The sequence below is a fragment of the Herpailurus yagouaroundi genome, unplaced genomic scaffold (assembly GCF_014898765.1).
Source record: "Herpailurus yagouaroundi ecotype Mexico unplaced genomic scaffold, PumYag 196, whole genome shotgun sequence".
Lineage (NCBI taxonomy): Eukaryota > Metazoa > Chordata > Mammalia > Carnivora > Felidae > Herpailurus > Herpailurus yagouaroundi.
The window spans coordinates 6,012,863-6,024,105 of record NW_024412427.1 but is presented as its reverse complement, the minus strand read 5'-3'; positions in this window follow the sequence as shown (position 1 = coordinate 6,024,105).

The window sequence follows — 11,243 nt, the reverse complement described above, 5'->3', positions numbered from 1 at the left end:
CAGCCCAGAACGGAGGCTGTGTGTGCACCGGGGCCCAGGACAGGTTCCCCTAGAGCCACTCACGGTCCCCGGGTCCCGTCCTGGGACTCAGCCGCGAGTTCGGCGCGGATCACGGCGCTTGAAACTCCAAGCCCCAGCTCAGGGCGCGGGGGAGAGGGGCTGGGGGTGCTGGGATCCCCCTCGGCAGTCCCCTGCGCGGGACGGTCCTGGGCCGAGTTAAGTCTGTGGCTGAAAGCCGAAACGCCACAGCGAGGGGGCCCAGGGCTGTCCATGAGAAACCTCAGAGCGCAGACGGGGAGCCCACAGCGCACCGCACTGGGGATCCAGGCAGGGCTCGGGCGCCGTGCACCCTCCCAACTCGGACTCAGTCTGGCCCGAAATAAGAGTCTCTTCCCCGAGACTCCGGCCGGGGCGCAGAAACCGGATAAATCGCAGATTCGCTGTACCCGGAGACCCGACCCGCCTCCCGCGTCGCCTTCTGCTCTTCAGCTTTGGGCGCGCGCAGCGAAAGGCAGGAGAAGCGTGCAATGGGTGAGTGTGTCCCAGCCGCTGACTGTGCAGAGCCAGCACGACTGACGGCGCGTGTAGGGGCCAGGTGAGCCACACCAGTGCGGAGACAGCCAGGTTTTTTTTTTTCAGTGTTAGAAGGTAAAATAGTTTGCCTCCAGCTAATCTGAAAACTCTCTTTTGCGCCCTCGGTCAGGCTGGGGTGGGGTGTGGTCTTGAGCCGCCCAATTTTTAGTAAAATGAATATATTTGAACCAAAACTTGGACTGAAAGGTTTGGATCAGCAACTGTTATTCTGGAAGAGCCCGTCTTCAACCCTTTGCGAGAAGCGTGCTCTCCGCAGAAACGATTCGGCGATCTCCGGGGAGAGTTTGGGCCCTGCGGCTGCTGCGCCCCTGCCCGAAGCTGGGCTCCAGGGACGCGCACCCTCCCTGGCCCGGTAGTGTTTGGACGCGGTGAGAGGACACTCGCACCGCGGCTCAGCGGGGGAACGTTTCCAAGCCGTCTGGGGTCTGCACAGACTAGGGCTCCGGCTTGAGGCGGACAGGGCGTGACAAACGCACTAGGCTCTCTCGGTGCCGACTGACCCCCAGCCGTCGGCGACCTCCTTCTGGGCACTAAAGAAACCCGGTGGCGCAGAGGAAACGCCTGACTCTGTGGACTTCTGCGTTCGTACCGCGGCGGCCGGGCCAGGGTCACCCCCGGTCTGCCTGACCTTGGCTGTCCAGGACAGAAACCGGAATCTCAGCAGTGTGGCCAACTAGGCCCTAAGGGTTCCTTCGGCCCGGGCTCCGCGGTTCCAAGCTTCCCCGTCTCCTGGGGCGTCCCGCCGCCGTCTCAGGGTCTCTAGAACTCGGGCTTTGTCTGGGCAGATGCTGTCCTCTTTGTCCTGTGTCTCCGTCTCCGTTGCGGTCAGTCCCCTTCCCTGGGCTCGGACTGCGATATCTCCGTCCAGCCCTAGGTCCACCGTCCCGCCAAACGCGGTTTTGTGCTGCTGTCCCAGCCAAACCGGTCCTTCCTCTCTCACCCCACCCCCAACCATCTCCAAAAAATGTTGGAACTGAGGGAGTAAATGAGGCACGAAGATTGCTCCGGAGTGAAGGCCGCTGCAGGACAGCCGACCCCACTTCTCAGTGATACCCCAGGCCGGCACCTGCTACGCTCCGCCGCGGAATCTCGGCGCTCCAAACCCTACGGCCTCCCGCTCCCGACAGCCGCTGCCCGCCGCCGCCTCCCTGAGCCTGGGGCGTGCGGGGCTTCCGGTCAATCGGTCTACGGGCAGTTCCTGGAGGCTGCACTCCTTGCCTAAAAGACTAGCTGGGAGAGAGGCGGGGCGCGGGGGCGGGGGGGATGGAAAGAAAAGAAAAGGGATGGTGGGAGAAGTGGAGAGTGGAGGAGGAGCGGCAAAGGGAAGGAGGCCAAAGACACAGGAGTAGCGCGCGGAGCCCCAAGCCTCTTTTGAATTGGAGCCGAGGACTATCGGCGGCGCCCAGAGCCCTCTACCGAACAGTTTGCTGTCTTTTGCCCCCAAAACTCCAACCTGAAGTTTTCGCCCTGACGCGACCTCCTCCCGCTACCCACCCCAAGTTGGGCCAGAGGGGATGCGTCCTGGGCGCACCACCTGGGAATTCTTCAGCTGCAGTTAATGAGCGAGGAGGCTCTGCGCGGCCCGTGCCACTGCGCGACCTTGGGGTGCTCGGGGTGGGGGTGTGCGAAGAAGTTATTCTTCAAGGGAGCACGGGGTCCACCGCCAGCCGCCGGGTTCGAGGTTCGCTGCGCTGTTCCCACCCTTCCTGTTCAACCATCCCGCTAACCGGAGAGTGGCCCCGCGGCGCGTTCCGCGCTGCGCATCCAGCCCAGCGCGGCGTTCCCGGCCGGCCGCCGGCAGCCCGGTTCAGCCCCAAGATGCATTGTACACCCGTCGTTCCCTGAGAGCGGCAGGGTTTTGGTGCGTGAGTGGGCGTCTCTGTGCGTGCAAGGGTGAGGTGGGAGGTGTGCAGGAGGTGTGTGTGTGTGTGCGCGCGCGCGCTTATGTGTTGAGTGGGGAAATAAGGCACGCTTCGAACCCAAGAGCCCGGAAGCCCCTGACCTAAGCACCAATTGTACTATCCGGGGTCTCCAAAGAGGCCCATGTTCCCAAACGCCTCAGGATGGGCATCACCCAGGAGGCCGAACACTAGTCTCCTCCAAGGAGCCCTGAGGCCTCTGCCCCCTTCTTCCAGGCCTGGTGGAAGGGAATTCTGTTGCCCTCACTCCAGGATTCCCAAGGCCCAGGGCTTCCGAGAAAAGGAAGGAACGTTTTCTCCCTCCTCTTCCTTTTTCCCAAAGGCACCTGTCATTTCCACTGCCCCCTGCCCCACACAATGCCCATCAGATTCCAACCCAGTGCTTCCAAAAAGGTACTCTTGGGCTTCTGGATCCTGGTAGCCTTGAGCACCCAAAGGACTCAGTGAGTCTCAGTAGGGGGCCAGAGATCCCCCCTCCTCTGCAGAGCCCTTTTCCCACTCCCTCCCTTGGAAACCAGAGACACCACCCCCCACCCCCCCCCCGCGCGCGCACACACTGGGGGGTGGAAATTTTTTATTAAAATTATTTCACCTGTTTCTTTTTACTTTGTTTTAACATAAATACTAGAAGTTTTTTGTTTTTTTTTTAATTACATTTGTGCCTTACATTCTATTCCTATTGGACAGCAATGTGTTAGACACCCCCGGGCAGTATTGCCTCCAATAGAGATGAAGTGTTTGATCATAATATTCACTCCTATCTCTATGGGGACTTGCAAAGCCTGTATCATTCACTTTTTCCTTTAATTCTCACAACTCTATAAGGTAGCAACTATTGTTATCCTTATTTTACAGAAATGTGTAGACAGGTAGGTAGGTAAGTACAGATACATAGCAGTGTCCTAAGAGTATCAACTCATTCTGTCCTCGCCACCGCACTTTCAGGTGGGGAGGATTATCCCCACCTACACAAAGGAAGCTCAGAGAGGTTAAGTGATTTCTTTAGTTGCACAGCAGCAATATTAGCCAGAGCTTCCGGCCCCAAGGCCGGTATTCTGAATACTATGTAGTACGTGGTCCCTGTCTGGACCCGGTGGCATCCTGGGGACCCAGGTGTCAGCACATTTCCCCAGCTGCTCTCTGGGCCAGGATTCCCAGCTCTCCAGACTCCGCGGTGGTTCCATTCAGGTCACAGCAGAGCCTCTGCTCAGTGCCAAGTCTTTGCTGAGGGCTGAGCTAGAAGGGCAGAGATGAACTTGCCCTCTTGTCAAAGGCCAGTCAAGCATCCTTGGGCTTCTTCGCCTTCTATATCCTCTTCCCTGGCTGTGCAGGGCTGGAGGGTCAGGATGGCAGAGAAACCAAGGCTGCATGCAAGCCAAAGGAGAGAAATCTTGCAGAGTCCTCTTACCCTGTCCTTTACCCTTGGCCTCAGCATGACCTTCAATCTTGGCCTTGATCCTTGGTCCTACCTCTCTCTGGTCTGAGTTTGACCTTCAGCTTCCATTCATCCATCTCTTAAGTGTCAGAAGAGAGAGAGAGATGGCCCAATGCTGATGAAGTTCGTTACCACTCAGAGCTGGTGAGGATGGCCTTCCCACCACTACCTGCCCAGGACCCCAGGACCAGCATTGGAGATCCTGAAACCTCATCATTGTTCTTCAGGGCCAAGGCTTTCGCCTCCCGAAGCCCAACCATCACCTATCTGCCCATCCCTCTACCTCAAGATCTCAGTTTCTCCATCTCTTGCCTTTACCCTCAGCTTTTGCTTCAATGACTACAGAGGCCTTGGCTCAGACTTCCTTCTTCTCCACAGTGTCATGGAGCCAGATTTCATGTTATATGAATCTGATCACCTTCACCCCCTGCCCCCTGGCTTACCTACAAATTCCTTCAGTACTTAGACAAAAACCCAAATGCTTTAGCATGGCCTTCAGGCCTTGAATGACCTGCTCCTGCTCACGTATCCCACCTCATCTCTCCCTGAAATTCCCCTCACCGTGTGCCAAGCACACTGCTTTCTGTACGTTCTTCCACAGCCCAAGCAATATTCTTCCACAGGGCCTTTGCACATGCCATCCTCCCTGCCCAGAATGAGGCAGTCTCTTTGTTCGAAAAGACTTAGAAGAGGTGGTCTGTGGCTCTTGCCAGGCCTCAGAGGGACCTCGCTGGGAACAGAGGTGGGGAGAAGAGTCCAGGAGCCAGAGCAAGGTTCCAGTCACTCTAGGGAAATCTCACATATTGAGGTCTTAGGCAGAGCTCTTACCTCTATCCCTTCCCTCTCCAAGCCACATCAAGCAGACCTTAGCTTTGGGAGAGGACTTAGAAGATAACACGGGAGAGGCTTTGGCCAGTTAGTCCTAATGCTTTCCACTCGAGAAAATGCGTTTAAGACACAGATTCCTGAGCCACAGTCTGAGTCTATAGGTCAAAGGAGAGCCCAGGAACTTGCATTTTAATAAGTTCCCGAGGTAACTCTGATGGTTGGGGTCCAAGAAATACACTTTGAGAAACTAGATGGAACTTGACCATGAGCTCCTGGAGGGAGCCATTGCAATGAGCTCCTGGAGGGAGCCAGTGGCCATTGCAATGCCCATCCCAGGAGGAACTCAGTTACAGTTGTGGAAGAATGAATGAATGAATGAATGAGTGAAGGCAAACACCAATGCTTCCTTGCATTATGACCGTCTTAGAACCCTCAGGTCTTTTCTGCATGCCCTCCAGTCCTCTCCTCTCCCCTAGTTAACAGTCATTCCTGAACCAGTCCTGCCTCCTTCCTCCTCAGACTGAGGAACAACTCAGAGGACATCGGTATGATGAGTGACCCTGCCCTGCTGGCCTTCCCTCTTTTCTCCCCCTCTATCTGAAAGTTCTTCGGGGCCTCAGGGGTCTAGCTTCCCACCGAATGCTCATCACAGCTTGGGGAGGAAGCCTTTGGGTACAGGGGCGTGGGTGGCACTGTCCCACCACTGGGACCTGCCGGCTGGGGCTGATGGAAAGAATAACGCTGTTTGGCTGTGCCTGAGCCCAGGCTCATTTCAGCCCAGGGCTGCTGTGGTCATTCAATCTCTTTCTTACCTTTCGTCTTTTGAAAATGAATTATACAAGACGTACAAGCCTCCTTTCTCATTGTAAAAAATGCAACAATGTAGTTTTAACATCTCTGTCTAGAGCTACAGCTTGCTTTTTATTTTTACTCAGCAACTTCTGCGTCAATACACAGAGATCTTCTTTCTTTTTAACTAATGCATGGCAATTCGTCCAGTGGATGCTCTGTAGTTGTTGGTTTGTTTTTTTTTTTTTTTAGCCAGTCTTGTACTTATGGACATTTAAGCTATTTCTGATATTTCACTACTGCAAACAATCCTGCAACGAATAGCTTTGTACATGCTCCTTTTTGCATGTGGGCAAGTATTTCTCTAGAAGAGATAGCAAGAAATAAAATTTCCAGATTGAAAGATGAACACAATCTGTAATGTTCATGCTGTCAAATTATCCTCTAAGAAGGCTGTATCTACTTAATTTCCCATCCAAAATATGTGAAAGTAAACTGTTTCCCCACAGCCACACCAACAATGGATTTTGTCAAGATTTTTCACTTTTGTGCCAATTCTATCTACGTCCCTTCAATGACCAGACTGGGAGATGAGAGCACAGGAATGGGCATGGCTTCGTTCTTCCCCTCCAGGGAATTGCAAACCTTCCCGCTGTAGCTGGAGTGGTGGTGTAATGGAGAGGCATCCATAATGCTGGTGGATCCCCAGCAAATGAGCCCTTGGTTCAGTGGGGGGCGGGGAAAAGAGTTGGCTGATCTGGGTTGCAAAGCAGAGGTAACACTTAACTAAGGCTTTGAAGGCCAAGCAGAAATTTGTCAGAGAAATGCAAGAAGGCCCAGTGGTAGGCTCAACCCAAAGGCACAGAGCAGAGGCAACGTCTCGGGCACTCGGGGAGCTATTTCTGAGAGGCTACAGATAGACCTTCATGCTTCCGCAGGAACCAGTGTTTAAAGGACCTGGAGTGGCATGTCAAAGAGTAAGACCCCTATCATTTTTTTTTAATTTTTAATGTTTATTTATTTTTGAGAGAGAGAGACAGAGACAGAGAGCAAGTAGGGGAGGATCAGAGAGAGAGACAGACAGACAGACAGACAGACAGAGAATCTGAAGCAGGCTCCAGGCTCCAAGCCTGATGTGGGGCTTGAACTCCCAAACCGTGAGATCATGACCTGAGCCGAAGTCGGACACTTAACGGACTGAGCCACCTGGGTGCCCCAAGTCAGACCCCCGTCTGAAGGGCTGGAAGATCCTTTCCACATGGGCAGGCATCCTTTCTGGTTTACTATCTGTCACATACTAGGTGCTCAATAAATATTTGTAGAAATGAGAAGGAGCAACCCAAAGGCATTTAAGCAACATGTTAACTGGCTTTCATTTCCCTTGGAGACATGCTGTGCTTAGTGCCAGGGACTGTGAGTCTGGCCGAGTTCTGCATGCCAGAGGTATGGCATAGACAAGCTGGGCTCAGGAATCCATTCCTGGGCCTGAGCCCCCCATTCCGGCCTGGTGCCAGGTCCCTTTCACCTCTGCCTGTTAGAGATTGCTTTTGGTTTCTGTGTTGACAAGCCCTGTTTCTGTGTTTGGAGCGGCTGTTCAGTGCCATTTCCTGATTTAATATCAGAGCCAGCACAGAGCAAGGATGCACAGTTAGCACTTTTTGCTCCAAGTATTTTTCAAGTTCCTTTTTGATGTAAGGGTTGGGTTTGCAGCTTCCCTGATCTTGCTGAGCAGGGAGGGAGAGATGGGGGAGAAGCTGGGAGCCGGAGGGGAGAGGGGAGGGGAGAGGGCCCAGAAAAGATTCATCCAGTAGAGCAGAGCTGAGAGAGATGCTAAGCTCCTTTCTAGAGAGGGGATGGCAGAGGGCTCAGCAGAGACAGAGAGGCAGACTATAAGGTCTGCTGGCCGGGGCAGCCTCTGTGAAGCCAGGCTGCTGTTTCTCCTCTGGGTGGGCATAAAGACGTATACATACGTTTATATGTATGTCTCTGTCACATACACAAAGGACTAAAAAGCTTAAATAAGCCAACAATGCAATTCAAAATACCAGAAAATGAAGACGAAATTTGTTCAAAGGAAAATTTAAGATAGATACAGGTCCCAGGCACTCAGGTATTGTGACTGAACATCTTCCATGCATGAGGCCTTCTGCAGGACCATGGTCTGGGAACAGACTGAGGAGCTCATCTTCTTCTGGTGGAAACAGATTTTTTCACTGCACCGTAGTCAATGCAGGGATGGAAGCGTGCACGGGGCGAAGGGGGGGCTGTCCACACACACACACACACACACACACACACACACACACGCATACACACACACGTGTGTGAGCACACACGCACTTCAGGACAAGACCTGGGGAGAGACTGGAGTCTTTGAAGGCCTTGACCCACCCGCCCCCACCTACAGAGAGGCACCTGTGTGGCCTGGTATTGGGTCTCACTTCTTTTTTTTTATGTCTATTTATTTGTTTTGAGAGAGTGCGTGTGGGTGTAACAGCAGGGGAGGGGCAGAGAGAGCAGGAGAGAGAGAATCCCAAGCAGGCTCTGCACCATAAGTGCAGAGCCCAATGCAAGGCTCGAACTCATGTACCATGAGATCATATAACCTGAGCTGAAATCAAGAGTCAGGCACTCAAGCAACCGAGCTACCCCAGCACCCCTCTCGTTTCTACCTCCGCTGCCACTCACCTCTCAGACTCTGCCTCTGACCCTCTGTGTCATTTGGGGTCTACAGAGAAGCAAATGCCAAAATGAGATGTGACATGCAAGAGGTTTACTGGGGAAACACCTGTGAAGGATAAAGTGCTGGGCGCAGGGGGAGGCAGGGAGAGCCTTCGGACCAACACCAGGCCTGACATCTGTGGGAGGGGCGGGGGAAGAAGGCGGCTTGGGAGGGAAGCCTGTCAGGCTTCAGGCTTGTCTCAGAAAGTGTCAGCCAGGCTCATGGGACAGTCCTGGGCCAAAGTCACCTCCTGAGAACCCCACATCTAGTGGGAACGGGCCAGCACGAACACTGCCCTCCCACCATGTGCTCAGTCACTGGCTGGGAGCACCTGGGAGGAAGTGTCCATCAGCGGTGCTCCCCACAGCAGTTTCCCTTGAAAGAGACCTACACAGGGTATTTCCCTGACCATCATATGCTCTCTTGTCCACCCAGTCTTTGCAGGCTTTCCAGGTAGTGAAATCATAGCAGCAAGCATCTTAGGGAGCATTTTCTCAACCTGAGGGCCTGTGCTATCTAGGGCTAGCATCATCTCACTTCAGCCTCCAATATGACCTTATAAGATAGGAGCTATTGTCATTATCATCCCCCATTTTACAGACAAGAAGGCTGAGGCTCAACTACACGAAATCACTTCCTAGAGGCCACACCTCACAAATGGCAGAGAGGAAGCAGGCTCTAGACTGTTTTGGCCAGGAGGAGGCTTAGAAAGGGTAAATGGGAGGCTCATTCCTCTCTGTATCTGTCTCACCTGCTGCTGATTCCTGCGATATGTTAACAAGACAGCCTCCAAGAAGACCCCTCAGGTCTCATCTGGGGTCAATGCCAACCCATTCCAAGCTGGCCTTCGGATACCAACCGTCTGCCAGCCAGCTCCAAACAAGAGGCCCAGAATGCTCACCTGAGGTAGGCACTCTCCAGCAGCCATATAGCTATCTGCCTTTTTCTCACGCATCGCCTCCTCCAGAAAGCCTTCCCTGACTGGCTCGTGTTTCCACGGCACCTTATGCTGAACTCCATCAGTGCATCTATCACACTGTGCCCAGAATGTCTGTTCAATCTGTTTCTACTACCAAATCGGGCCCCTCCAGGACCCAAATCAGGTGTGAGTCATGTTGGCGTACCTGGTACTCAGCACGTAGGGCCCTGGGACTAGACAGGTGTCAATGCATGGAAGGGAATCTCTGGCAAGTGAAGACTAGTCCAGGCCACCAAGAAGACAGCCTTGGAGGGCATGGGCCCCATGTGACAACCAGACCCTGGCCTTCAGAAGAGGAGTCTGCATTCCCCAGCCTGGCCGCCAGGGGCCTCGTCAACCCCCCAGGCAGTGTTAACACTGGTCCTTGCTTCTTGGCAATAAATCCATGCCTCCCACCCCACCCCAGCATCTCTGCGGGGGGCCCAGGCCCAGGCCCTCCAAGACCTGGGCATCTGCTCAGCCGCCAGTGGCCCAGTGGGTAGCCCCAGCCGAGGAGGAGAGTTATTTTTATTTATTTCTTCTTAATCGTGAACTTAATTTAGCCGCTAATCAGGTTACCATGGTGACTTGCGCTGGGTTTACAGCAGTTTCCTAAAGCGCCTTTTCCGCACTCTTTGGGTAAATGAATAAAATTTGGGCGATGAGCGAAGCGCCTAAGTATTGGGTGTCCTAGAAAAAGGTCAGATGCTTCCGTTTTGTATTGCCGTGCTTCCGGAAGAGCCATGACTCTGGGCTGACTCCAGTTTCCTGTCTTCTGCCCTCCCTTTGAAACCTTCAATGGATCACTATTGCCAACCGAGTAAAGTCTGAGATTTTTGCATTCCTCCTCTAGCTTCACCTCCCTAATGCCCCATCTCCCCTTTCCCCTGGGTTGCTCTCTGTGTGTTTGTGCCTCGGTGCCTCTGTCTGTGCTGTGCCCTGGGCCTGGAAAGCCAGGGCGGTCTCAGGGGTGGCCCAAAGGGTTAAGTTCTCTCCCCTCTGTCTTAGGAGTAAAGGAAACCTGGCTTGTCCTGGGACCACACTGCGCCCCGATAAGGTATCTGAGGACATCTTTGAGCACTGTTCCTGGGTCCACTATCACGGGGACAGTGGTGGAGAATAACAGCTAGCCAGCCCACGATTGTAGGGCAGAGGAGCAGCAGGGAGGAGAAATGAGGAGCCAGGATTTTGACAATTTTCTGTATTTTACGGTCTGGGAGGGTCATTTAGTTTTCTGCCCTGTTGCTGGGGGGCACACTGTTTATTTCCCCTCACCCGGTGAGCTCAGAGGCACTCCTGCTTGGATGCAACCAGAAGCCCCCCTGTGGCTTCCAGAAGGGAAAGTGTCTCCAGGCTGGAGGCAATCCTTTCCAGGTTTCCCCTGAGGACCTTGAGGCTGGCGGCCAATCAGACCCGGGATCAGCCACAGTCCATTAGCGAGTGCCCAGGGCTCAGGGCGCCAACGGAGCCACCAGGCATTGGTGCCAGATCCTGCCCAGGGAACCCAAAGCCATCTTTAATTATCATCTTGTCCTTCGTAAGCAGACAAACTGTACCTACAGACTGTAGGCTGGCTCACTGGGCTCAGAAAGCCCCCCAGCTACCAGCCCCAGTACCCTGAGTTCACCGGACACCCTCCGGGTCTGGATGTCTGCCAACAGGGACCACTCTGTGCACCTCCAGGGCTGTAGGAAGAACAGCCAGCCCAGGCTGCAGCCCAACTGCAGGCAAGGCTGTGTGAGTTCACCGCGAGACCACCCCTCTCTGGGCCTCACTTCCCCCATCTAGAAGATGGCAGGCATGCTGGCCTCACTTCTGGCCCTGCAGAACTGGGAGTCAGAAGAACTGGGTTCAAATCCTGGCTCCGCAGGGTTGGATTTTGCTTTAAGACTAAGGCCAAGGGAGAGGACAGGTCAGTTCCGGAACGCCTTTGGGAGGGTGAGGTCAACAGGCAGAGACACGTACAGTGGCGACCAAGAGAGGGATGTCTGTGATGTA